This window comes from Uranotaenia lowii, chromosome 1 (genome assembly GCF_029784155.1).
Source record: "Uranotaenia lowii strain MFRU-FL chromosome 1, ASM2978415v1, whole genome shotgun sequence".
Classification (NCBI taxonomy): Eukaryota; Metazoa; Arthropoda; class Insecta; order Diptera; family Culicidae; genus Uranotaenia; species Uranotaenia lowii.
In genome coordinates, this window is record NC_073691.1 from 54,873,048 (window position 1) to 54,886,654 (window position 13,607).

General features: G+C 34.1%; 1 protein-coding gene and 1 non-coding gene across 4 annotated transcripts in view; both read right to left on the reverse strand.

Annotated features, from left to right (window-relative positions):
- LOC129752115 (monocarboxylate transporter 12-like) overlaps positions 1-13,607 on the reverse strand; it is a 308,960-nt gene that overhangs the window by 111,490 nt on the left and 183,863 nt on the right. The window lies entirely within an intron of this gene.
- Positions 12,652-12,724, reverse strand: Trnak-cuu (transfer RNA lysine (anticodon CUU)). Its single transcript has one exon. It is a non-coding gene; the product is annotated as a tRNA-Lys (tRNA).

Genomic DNA, 13,607 nt, shown 5'->3' on the forward strand with positions numbered 1-13,607 from the left:
GCAAAAACTCTAGATTGCAAATTTTTCTCAAAAGTACACGAACTGAACCTAATGTCATTCATAGATTTTTTTTTTAATAAAATGGAAAAAGAAGATTACAAAATTTCAACATCAACTTTGTCTCAACAATTTGAAGAGGTTGATTTGAAAATATTCTCTCAATTCACTTAGAGTTGTCGGATCTTAAGTCATCACATTTTTTGCGAATTTTTTATTTCGTTTTCTGAAAATTTTGCATTAGTTCAAATTGATGATTTTTTTTTCAAATTTCCTTGATAAAATAAAAAAAAACATGGGTTTTTATCTGATAGTATGCAAACATTTGTCTGTGGATTTCTGCATTTTTGGCTTTCCCCGTGGAATGTTATTTTCTTACTTATATGAAAACAAAATACAACAAATTAGTGGCTTGAAATGCTTAAAATAATGGAGTTGAAACATCACGAGGAGGGGAAGGGGGGGGGGGGTGGGTATTTAAAATAAAAATTAATTAAAATTTTCAATACATTGGAAAAAATTAACCAAAGGTGGCTTGCAACAAATTTGTATACAATCTTCATTGCACCAAATCAAACAATCGAGAAAATTAAGATCAAACATTTGAAAAAAATTACTTAACGACAGGTGATATTACTCCCATCTTCTACAGTTTGGCTTTCGCTCTTTCAACTGTTTGAATTTTCGAAGAATGTATCAAATTTTCGTTTGAAATACCTTAGACTTAATTAATTCCCCATTTCGAGATTTTTTGAAAATCGGAGTGACAAAAAAAAAAGAATTTGATATTTGTTCCGGAATAATAATACCCCAAAAATGCACATAACTGGAGATAATCCTTATCAATTTTATGTAAAAGATTGATTTTTTAATGTAAATAAACCGTTTTGAACATTTTATAACATAACAATCAATAACTAAGCTCGTTGAATACTTTTTCTGGTCTTAGTACAATCTGTGGTGAGAAGTTTTATTAGATTTTTCAAATGAAATAATAATCATTCTGTTTGTGACATTCCAACTCTTTTGTCTCAATTTGTATCACTTTGATGTCTTCTACAAAATTGTAGCCAGGGAATTTTTCTATTAAATCATGTCATTGACATATGATGTTGGATTTACGCCGAAGGTAAGACGAGCGTTTTCACAGTAATAAATATGATTTTGTCTTTGAAAAAACCGTTTAAAAAGATAGAAAATCTTCAAAAAAAATTAAATGTTCTAGACCCCCCGGTGGATTATTTCAAATTTGGGCTCAAATGAAAGGGGAAAGTTCCAGCTTTCGAATGGTGCAAAAATTAGCGATGCTAATTTTCGATAAATAAAATCGTTCCATCAGAGACACCGTGAATCGGTTAACATTTCCAGCAGGAGAACGAAATCAAACTACAACTCAAATTTCCCCGAAACCGATATTTTGCGAACGGGTTTGGAAGGTTAATCTAACATCATGCTTAAAAAATGTTCTTTCACAATCATTTTGCAATATTTTTTTATATAGCTAGTTTTTTGACAAAGTTTTGTTTGAAATAAAGAGTAATTGTTGAAATCAGTTAATATTCATATTAAAGTTCTTAAATTTCAACGACAACAAGCTTAATTCTAAAAAAAAAGGTAACTGAATATTTTTTAATAGAAAATGAAGCTCAAGAAATAGCCTTCCTAGCTGAACAAATTACTTTGATTACAGTTGAGAAGCGCTTGGAATGGATCATTTGTTTACCTGTTGCTATGGTCATAAAACAGAAACTCTTCAACCCCCTTCCCACCCACAATCGGTGGGATTTTTTTTCAACGATACTGCAATAACACTCTATGTCGCTACCTATCTAGGTACATAATTGCGAAAGAATCGGATCCAACGACTAACGAACGAACGACCAAGCAACAAACAACAGAGCAGGATCATTCAAAAAATCATGATTATGAACACCATGATTCGATCCGATCGCAAGTTGTAACACATCGCGATCGGGGAGATTCGGGAGTTGTATCCTTTGAGATTCGTAGCTTGTCGTAACCACGCACAACAAGCCATATAGAAGATATGGGATAGCGTTGCGAGTGCACGCAACAGGATTTTTTCTGTTCTTGCATCTTCGAATCTCTGGTCACTCGTCGCTCTCTGAGATCCCTCCATGCAACATAAGCAGAACGCAGGGCGTCGCCTGCCAGTAGCAATTGGAACGAGTCCGAATGTTGGTCGTTCGCGGCTCAAAATATTTAGAAGCGATTTTTTTTCCATCGCTGTTCGCTTTTGCTGAATATTGAATATAAGGAAAACATTGATTGCCCTGTCCATAAATATTTTGTTGAGAATTTCGAACTTTCGATTAATTTTCAGGTTCAATTCCATTTATTGTTATTCGTTTAGCTTATCCAATAGCCTTAAGATAAAGTTTCTACAGATCTGCAGAACATTAATGCCTTCTCTAAGAAAGGAGATAAAAAGTTATCTTAAACCATGAATTAGAAAGTCAATGACTTAAACGGCTATCAAAACATAAATCACTAGACAAAAAACTACACAAAGGATATTGCCAATTGATAAAGCCGGCGTCATACACATAAAACAGCCTATTTATGGTCGAAGTCTTATGGGAAGCTCTGTGGTTCTTTCTGTGGAAGAGATCAAGTTCAAACGAGAAACAAGAAGCTGGTCTGTCCCGGACCGGAAACATCCAAATGCCATCATTGATGGCACACTGACCTGAAGCCTCCAATTTCGAGATCCAACAACGGACGAGGTGGGATGATGATGATGGAGGGAAGCAGCATCATCGTGATAAGAAGGAGGGAAATTTATGTCCGGACAGAAAAGGCTTCCTACCCTTGGACTTTGGACATTATCGTAGTTTGTTATTGTTTTTGTTCCGGGGTCGGTTGGATGGAATCTTTTGTGTGTGAGCTTTTTTCCGGGCGGTCAATTAGTTTTGGGACCCTTCCGGTATGAATGAGTTCAATTTAGGTTGAAGCGTTTTTGTTACCAAGTTTATTCATCTTGGAGTTTAAATATTTATGCCTAAAAACCTGAAAAGCAGATGTCTCAAATTCGAATTATTGATTTTGAGTAACCTTATCAAGATAATAAAAAGTGAGTTACAAAATAAAACACAAAATAAAAGAGAGACTTCATCAATTGGGGCTCATAGTTGAATTTTTCAGGTATAGAGGTCTTAAAAGTTTTGTTTTAATTCAGAACTCATTCATGATTTGATACGGTTTTGCTTGCTTTTTAGCAGTTTGAATTATGCTTTTTTTGTACCAATTTATAAATTTCATGAAATGAAAATGAAACGTGAGTCTTGAAAAGTGAATCCGTGAGACATGTGAAAGTGTGATGACAAACGTGAGATGTGGAACATTGTCCTTGCTTTGGCTGAATATATGTATACCAAAATATTTGGAAATATATGGAATATAGATATGGAAGCTATGTCGTAAGCGCAGTAAATCAAAAAGGTTACTTGCTTTGTTTACCCTAATCCGCTCTTGAGTGTCAGTATGACACTATTGGAAGTTTGGCGGCTTGTTACTTTATTCGCATGCATCCAAATGAAACAATTTTTCCGGGGACCCTCAATGAATTCTTAAAATCTTTAATTTTGCATCATTATTTTTTTATGGACGCACCCTGAAAGTCCAGGAAAAAAATTCCCTATTCAGACCTTATGTGTCAATTTGACATACACCCTCTTGTTTCCCAACCGATTTTACAAACTTCATAGTTTTTGAAACCTTGTAATGCAACTCAATTATAAAAATATTCAGTTACAACACTTCAGTTTGCCGTTATTCTAAGTCTAAGAAAAAAAAATCCAAAAAACAGGCTTTGGAGAAAAAGACTGTAGATCAGCTATGGAATGCTCAAAAAAAAATCACTTTGTGTTCAAGAAAGCTTAAGTTAGAAGCTATACGTTGCACATAAGGATATATTTTTTTGAAAATTTTTAAAGATCATGACAACAAAAAATGTAAAAAAAAGTGGTGTAAAACCGAACTTTTCAATCAATGAACAGCAGCAATGAAAAACAGCAAACCAGCAAAGGTTTACGTAATTTGGAACAATTTCGCATCTTAAGATTTTCAAAATACGAAACAAAAAATTTTGGACGAATTTTCAAAAGTTGCTGTTTTTCGAACTTTTTGTCAAATTGCAATTTTTGTAAAGTATCGCAACGCTTATGTAATCTCATCACTAGAATCGGTTTGAAATTTCCTTTCTGATGAATATAAATTGATTATGGAAATCTCGCGTTAATATACTAAAATTCAAGTGAAAAGTGGAATTTAAGCCATAGAAAATCTGAGAAATTGCAAACTGACAAAAGGTTCGAAAAAAGCTATCTTTGAAAATTCATTTAAACTGAAAATCTTAAAATGTAAAAATGTGCCGAATTAAATCAACTTTTTAAACATTTTTTCAATATTTATCAGGCGTGACTTAAAAAATTTTGACAATTCACTGATTGAAAAGTACGGTTTTACACCACTTTTTTACATTTTTTGCGGTCACGATCTGACAAAATTTCAAAAGAATGCATCCTAATGTGCAACGTATAGCTTCTAACTTCATCTTTTTTGGACACTAAGTTAATTTATTGAGCATTCTGTAGCTGATCTGCAGTCCGAAGCAATACTTATTTTGCGGATTTTTTTTCTTAGACTTTGAATTTCGGAAAAGGAAGGAGGCGTTGACTTAAGGAGTGAAATGTCGAAAATTTTCTTCCGAAGTGAAAATTTCCAAAATTAATCCGTAAAACTGAAATAAATAGAAATTCTTCGCCAAAATTTGGTTACTTTTGATGTGTTATCCTCAAGTGAAGTGATGTAAAGTAAATTTTTGTCGAACGGATAAATTTCACCTGTCTTGACGATTCATCATCGAGAGACAAATGTTGACTTCGGGATGGATCCAGATTCATTTGAAGCTAAGTGTTTTTTTTGTTTTCATTTCTTCTACTTAGTTGATAAGTTGTAAATTACTTCGAAATATTTGACGGCAAACTTCTCAGCAAAGTTGAAATATTTCTATGGACAATTCCTCGGGTATATTTCACTAGTAGTTTGTTTTTTAAACTTGCATGGAAAACTTATTTTAAAGCAGCATTTATTCAAGAGCTGTAGCAGAAAATTTTGTGAAGATAAAATTTTAACCATTGGTAAACATTTTAATTATTTATTTAAATTAAAACGATTTCTTTTTCTGTGAATAGAGTGCAGTCTTCTGAATTTTTTGGAAGGTAACGACAAAATGAGAAGGTTGTTTAATTAAAATAGGAATGATGCAATTATTACATATTTATGTGAACAAACACGCATTGGAATCTGATCTACAATATTTGAATTGCGTTTCCTCATTTTTTTTATTTTCCAGAGGATTATTTTCGACAATTCATTTGTTATTTTTTTTTTACAGCATACAGTTTATTTTGTAACAAATCGTTTTAGGTAGGTTCACATATATAAAGAAGTTTTGTAAGAAGGTTGAAAACTGATGAATCAAGTAATGTTGAGGATGTTTAGAATCAGAAGAACAATCAATTTTACCATCAAATTATGTTTTCAACCTTAAATTTTAAAATAATCAAATCACCAAAGATCTCTGTTTTTCAACGAAATAATTCTAACCTATATTGAGGTTTTCATATAAATGATAGTAATGGAAAGATATACTAACATATTAAGGTGTTTTTAGTCATTCTATTATCAACTTTTTGTCAAAATTCGTTGTTTTGATAGGTCAAATTAGTAGTAAATGTGCATTGTTTAAATTATTTAACAAAGTTATGAAACTTTTGTAAAATTTTTAAAAGTCAATCAAAAATTGTTAAAAGTTATCCCTAACTCATTAACCCACCATTCTAGAGTAGCCAGTTTTGTTGTTTAAGGCCAAGTTGTACATAAAACTTCAATTCTCTTGTAATAAAGGTGGCTTAATTTAAATTGATTCAAATTTGACTATCCGATGTGTACTGCTCAAAATGTATATATTTTATTTAATCATTGGTTTAATCTTGTCAACTTGCAAATAAACAACCATTCAATGAAATTGTTCAAATTTGATTTTGGTAAGCTGTGCAGTAAAGGAACGAAATAATAACCTTTATTTGTGTCTTTAGATTATTGTTCAAATCAAATTCTCTCAGATTTGTTTTTGACACGTTATTTTTTTTCGGCCTCTCGAGGAGAAACTTAGGCATTAGAAGCATAGGTTTCAAGTGGCCACATCACTCATCAAAGTGATTTCCAAGCCACATCGCCCTTATCCCCAAATAATCAGCGTGAGATTTGTGGAGGGATGGCGTACAGCCGGTCTCCGGTCCGCATAACAAATCATCACAAGTGCTGAACCTCCCTTCCCCCTATCGACTACACGGACTTGGCCGGCGTCGTTATTGATTTATTTGAAAGTAGGAAATCTTCATAATTGTACAATTCATTGTGCAATGTTGATTATCTCGGACTAATCACGGAGTGCAACCATTATGCCATTGGCCAGGAGGTAGGCCGTAGGTGGTCCGTAGTTGATAGCAAGCTCAAGCTCAAGCTTAGGCTTTGAAAAACTGAAGTGTTGTAGTTGAATATTTTCTGAAAATCGTTGCCGCTCATATTCGGGTGACGGGTGTATTTTCTGGGAGGCCTCGTCACATCAAATACGGGTGACGCTCTCGTACTCAAGTTAGCCTCTCAGTTTCGCCATGCGTTTTAAATCTAGGAGTTCTCTCTCTTTATTTTTAAGCTCCCTAAATGTATTTGGGCCCGACTAGTAAGACTACCAAAATGAGCGTGGCGACGAACGTGTTAATTTGATTAACACTTTCATACATACCTATTTAGTCTCTCAAAAATTTCAGTCCTTCAGTACATTGGTTGGATCATTCAGGAGAGGAATTACAGGAGGAGAGAATGGATGTGATTATTGTGGTTCGAGTCTGACCAAGGTTTCTAGGATAATTTCTGGATCCTGAGGTCGGCTGTAAGTAATGGGTTTGTCCTGTTATCAACCGATGGGTAAGATGTCTTTTTCACGTTCAAATGTTTAAATTAGAATGATCAATCATCTACCAGCTGGCCAGGTATTAACACGGATGGCGGCACCTGTGTAAATGTATAACATTAAAAATGTTACACATTTTGAACTGATACCTGATTGATTTATTTAGGGGAATAATTACATAAACACGTAATACAATCATTCAAAAACAGCTTACATGAAGCTATGGTTTCAGGTATAATGTTCACTGCACTGGAGATGAGACGATCAAATTGTATTATTCAAAGAATGCATGTGAGCTCATACTTTGATCAAACTGCGGTGAGTCCGTGCATCCATGGTGGATTATCATACACACATATACATATCTGGCGACATCTCGAAAGAAGCGACTTTGTTTGAAGATGACCAAAATGATTATAATTATTTGGTTTTTACTATCTTTAGACCCCCTGGGTGTACGGGTTCAGATTGAAGTATAAACATTCATATTGCTATTCTCTTTTCCTTTTTTAAGAGGAATTTAAACCTTGAGATCATTCATTCTCAGTTAATTTTTATCAAAGTTTTTTTTTTTAATTTATCCATAGTTTTTGTTTCAATCATAAATTCAAATCCTAGGTATGACAAATGTTTATTATGAAATTTCATATCCTACCGTTGAAAAAGGGAACTGAAAAGGGGATTAAAAGGAGAAATTACTTAACCTTATTCAGCGAGTACATCGTGATTTTGTACTCGAAACGTTCTTTAAAAATAAGAAGAGTGCGGTGGCGACCAAGCGTACCTTTCGTATGCGGTTTGGTTTGAATCGTCATCATGATAGTGCTCCTGATGCTAAAACCATAAGGAAATGGATTACAAGTGTGCGATTATTTAGTTTCTTTGGAGTTTTCTCAAATCTGAGGTTTACAAAGTTCGACCAAGGACCTTGGGAGCTCTTAAGGAAGCAATTAATGATGTTATCGCTGGAATAACGCCAGATATGCTGCGTAGAGTTTTTGAAAACTTCATTGAACGGCTGAATATGTACATCGCTAGTTAAGGTCGTCACCTGGACTTACTAAAACTTAATCTATATATATAAAAATGAATTTCTGTCTGTCTGTCTGTCTGTCTGTATGTCTGTCTGTCTGTTCCCTATAGACTCGGAAACTACTGAACCGATTTGCGTGAAACTTGGCCGGTGAGGGTATTGGAGGCCGGGGAAGGTTCCTATTATGGTTTGAGACCCCTCCCTCTCTCATGAAGGGGGGGGGGGAGGGGCCTCCCAAACAAAAGACAATTTTTTGCATATTTAACTCGAGAATCGATCAAGTAAATGGTATCAAATTTGGCATGGGGTGGTATTTGGGAACGAGGAATATTTCTAGGAATATAAGGTACCCTTTCCTCCTCTCAGTGGGGTGATAGGAAGAGGGGAAGCGGGCTACCTTACAATTTTTCATATAACTCGAAAACTAATCGAGATATTGGAACCAAATTTGGCATGGGAAGGTATTTGGACACGAAAAGTATTTCAATGATTATTTGAGGCCCCTCCCTCTTTCTTCTTCTTCTTCTTCTTCTTTTACCAACATAGCCAAAACGTGTAAGCATCCTGGAAAATGGAAAGACTTGCGTCCTTCATTTTTCTTTTCAACGCTATCTCTGTTACATAAAACATGCATTGCAGAGATAACTACGGCCAGGCCAACCATGTGGTAATTACCGCAAAAGATTCTGGAGCAAGGGGAGGAATAAAGCGTGGAGTTCCCTACCAAACGCTTCATGTGGATTACTTAAATACCTACAGCATAATTTGAAAATAGCTACACTAATCTAATGACAATTTGTATTAGGAAAATAACGTTTAATATAATGGAAAAGGTTTGATCTCACCAAATAAGTCCGGAGCAACTGACCGAACTCTCTCAACCAGGATTCAGCATGCCGGAACAAAGTGCGAACCACTCCGGGAACAACCACCAGTCACTTATTCTATCATTTTCCACTGTTCAATTTTCCAATCTATTTGAGGCCCCTCCCTCTTTCCAATAGAAAGGGGGAGGGGGCCTCTTTTATAATTTTTTACATAATTCAAATACAAATAAAGCAAATGAAACCAAAATTGGCATATGAGGGTATTTGGATACGAAAAATATTTCTTTGATTATTTGAGACCCCTTCTTCTTTCCAGTGAGGAGATATAAAGTGGGAGGGGGCCTCTTTTATAATTTTTTACATAACTCAAAAACTAATAAAACAAATGGAACCATATTTGGCATGGGCGGGTATTTGGGAACGAGAAATGTTCTAATGATTATTTGAGACTCTTTCCTTCCTCCAGCGAGGAGAAAGGAAAGGGCGAGGAGATTTTAATACAATTTTTACTGTATAACTCGAGAACTACAATAGCAAATGGAACCAAATTTGGCATGGAAGGGTATATAGGTACGAGAAATTCTTCTATTAATATTTGGTATCCCGCACCCCTACAAAGATGTTGATGAAAAGGGGGAGGAGAGGTCTCCCTTACAATTTTCAGTATAACTGGAGAGCTGATCGAGCAAATGGAACCATATTTGGCATGTGAGAGTATTTGGATACGAGAAATGTTTCTATTATAAAAGGTTTTTTCTTATTGAGTTTTTTCGGTGAGTGAAACAACTTTTTAAAATTTTACGTAACGTTTCGGGTTACTTTTCTTCACCCATCATCAGACATAAAAAATAAAGCAGCACAATTTTATTCTGTTCGGCTGCTTGTCGGTTTGTTTACAGACAGCAGCCGAACAGAATAAAATTGTGCTGCTTTATTTTTTACGTCTGATGATGGGTGGAGAAAAGTAACCCGAAACGTTACGTAAAATTTTAAAAAGTTGTTTCACTCACCGAAAAAACTCAATAAGAAAAAACCGTTTAAAAAGTACCGGTGATAAACTTTAATTCATCGTTTCTATTATTAATTGAAACATTTTTTTTTCAAGTATTTGAGTACGAAAAACACTATTATGAATATTAAGTTCTCACTCCTCCATTCAATGGGGAGAACGGAAGGGGGAATGGTACTTCCTTTCAAGTTTATGCATAACTCAAGATCTTACTACGCAAATAAAACCAAATTTGGCATGGGATGGTAGGTAATTCAATACGAAAATTTTTTCAATGTGAAACAATTCCATTCTTGCAGTAGGATGATAGAATTGGGAAAAAAGGAATGGCAGAGGAAAGCTTTCATTTAACTTTATTTTTACAAAATCCGAGAAATGTACAAAACTTAACAAGGAAAATCATTTTGGTATGATTCTATGATTATCTGACACACCATCCTCCTTTCAGTGAGTAGGTACATAGGAGGAGGGAGGTGAGCCCAATAAAATTTTGTCAGCATAAGTTCTGAATTTATGCTAACGAAACCAACAAATGGAAACAAATACGGCATGGAAAGGTACTTGGTTACGAGATATGTTTCTACGATTATTGTTTTCGACCCTTACGCTTTACAGTGTAGAGAGGGGAAGAAAGGAGGTGGCTCCATATAATTTTTGTTATGAAGCTTAAAAACTTATCAACCAATGGAACTATATTTGATTTAAAAGGATTTTTGGGAAGAAAAATAAAATGGGTATGATTATTAAAGATCACGACCTCCATTCAGCAAGGGGTGAAGGGAAGGACAGGGGGTGGGCTCTCTTATCAGGTTTTAGCATAAATCCAGAACATATCAAGCAAAACCAGCCACATTTCATAAGTTAGATTGTTTGCGTACGATTAATTCGAAACCCTCCTTTTTTAGGGCGAATCTTAAAAAAAACAGAAAAAAATTAACAGGTCTTAACAAAAATTTATGGAACAAGATTCAGAATATTAGTTTAAGTTCTCTTTGTGTTGCAATTCAGACTCCAGCTCTCATTTTATAGCAGTTGCTTATGAATTATGGTATAATTTGGTTTAAAATAATGCCAACAAAACAATAAAAATTTGAATGATCCTGAAAATATCATTTGATTTTGAAAGGTGTAGCAAAGCACACCGGGTCAGCTAGTAAAAAATAAATGGCATGGTATGCTGATTTCAGAACTAAAAAGCTTTTGTAATAATCTTGTATGGTTTTTATACAGTTAACCGATCAAATCAGAGAGTCCACTCTGCCCCACCCTGTAGATCAAAAAATAAATCTACCAAACACAATCATATTCAAAGATTTCCAACATAGGTTCATTTAATTTTGAAAATGTAATGGGTACAAATTATTTTTTTAAATTGAAAGGAAGAAATTGAAAATTTGCGGTTCAAATATGACATATTTTATACTCTTGTGAAATTGTTTAAAATTCTAAATTTTATATTGAAACTTCGTTTTTCTACAAATAAAAATAATGTCAAGCTTTTAGCAAAAAAATATGTGCGATAGAATTTTGCTCGTTCAGGTTATCTTTTATTTTATCCTCACAAAAATATTGGGTATCAATTTTTTTTGCATTATCAAAATATTTTTGGAATTTTTTTTGAACAAAACCTGGTTTTTCCTTGAAACAAAATCTTCAATCTGAACTCAGATCTTTATTTATATTTGTTATTTTATGGTAAGTTGTGTTATCAAACTGATTCTAGTTAAATATTTGAATTTTGGAATCAACAATCGAATTTATGAGTCAGCGATCTCGTACGATTTGAATTCCTCAAGAAAAATCTTCCATTGATATTTTCATCTTGGTTGTAAGACTTTATCACGGGCTCTGGATATTGAATTTGTATTCTGAATCTTAGTTTTTAATTATGAGCTTGAATTAATACCTTGATTTTTCAAATCTGAAAACTGGATTAGAAAAAAAAATTGTAGTCTAAATTCCAGGTTGGAATTCCTAATTATAATGTAAGTATTAAAATGATTTAAATTCGAAATTTTCGGTTTTCTGAATATTTATTTTTAATTCAACCTGTGAATCTGAATAAATATTCTGAATTGAGAATCTGATAAAAATAATTTAACAGTTCTTGATTTCATTTCAAAAGCCTGTTTTAAAACTTTGAATAAGATTTGGAGGATTTGACTTTAATTTGAACTCAAAGTTGTTACTCTTGAATCTGCCTCTCTGTTCCTACGACCATGTTTCACATAAATTTTCTTAATCGGCAATCATATTTTTTTACCCAATCAAATCAATCAATGTATCTCATTTATTTAGCTTCTTAAACTATGCAGAATGAAAGTTGAAAAGGTAGCACATATTGAAATGTTAAATTGCTCTAGAACTGCTAGTTAGAGTTGAAAACATGTTGTGGGTATGTTCAAGGTTGCATACGGTTATTTCGAAGATTCGAAGACCAAAAGATTTGAGTTTCTATATAAGATAGAAATCTACTATTTATGTTGTACAATGAGTCTTAAAAAATGAGGTGATACGATAATAATCCCCGAAATAATTTCTCAGATACAAAATTTGACATGGTTTTATAACAGTGGAAAGTATTACTTGTTACATTGAAGTGAAAATACTTACATATTGTTTATGTGAATTTCACAACTCACGTATTGGTATGTTATGGTTGAATTTACCTGAAAACAGAAAAAAAATTCTTCGTTATATAAACAGATTCGGATAAAGCTTTGATTATTTTTAACTGTTCTAATCAAGAAATTTGTCGTTCAACTGTAATTCAAAAAAGCATCGCCGCCCAACGTGGGGCTCGAACCCACGACCCTGAGATTAAGAGTCTCATGCTCTACCGACTGAGCTAGCCGGGCTTGTGAATGCTCACGTTTTACTGTCCCTGTGAGTGAACAAAGCTACAAATCAAGCCACGAACCGAAAGCAAATAAAATAAACCAAATAAAATTGTAATTATCAACAGACCATATCACCTACTAATCCTACACGGGTTTACATGATAGTACCATCTTCAAAACAAGAAAAAAAAAAACACTCTCAAATTGTTATCAACTGTTTACGAGGTGTTCCTCGTTATTGGCTCGGTCACCTCATGTGGTGGTCTATCAAGATGTTTGAGATCGGTTTTAAACAGACGGGCAGGGAAGATTCTATTTTCGTTTTCGTTCTCGGCCCCAGAACATATGAATGTAGCAAGAGTCTAGCATATTTAGGATAGCATCATTAGCTAATTGATGGAAAATCGTGTAATGTGATCTCGGATTCCATGCCCAAACCATAGATTAAACGACTGGCAGCGGATTTAAGCCGTCTCAGACGACGGACATACAGCTTATTAATAGGAGGATGGAAAAGTAAAAGTCGACTTGCTCGGCAGACGACTAGTTTTTTTTCTTTCGGTTTTTTCTCTATTTACTTTTTGACAAATGACTAGCGCCAAACGGCGAACGCAGTGATTAATAGTGGGTGGAAGCATGATGAGCCGGGTTAGAGGAGGGGAGGTGGATATGGGGGAAGATGGGCGTAGAGTATGAAAAATATACATACGTGTTTTTTCTCCTATAAATATGATGAAAAAAAAATGTGATTCGCAGATGTGAGAGGGTGGTTGTTCATAATTTTTTTCAATATAACTTTTAAGCAACCAAACACTTTATTCGAACAGCAAATAACGTGTTTTTTACAGGTAGAACAAAAAAAATCGAGTTTAATTAACAATATGCAAAGTGAGAACTATAA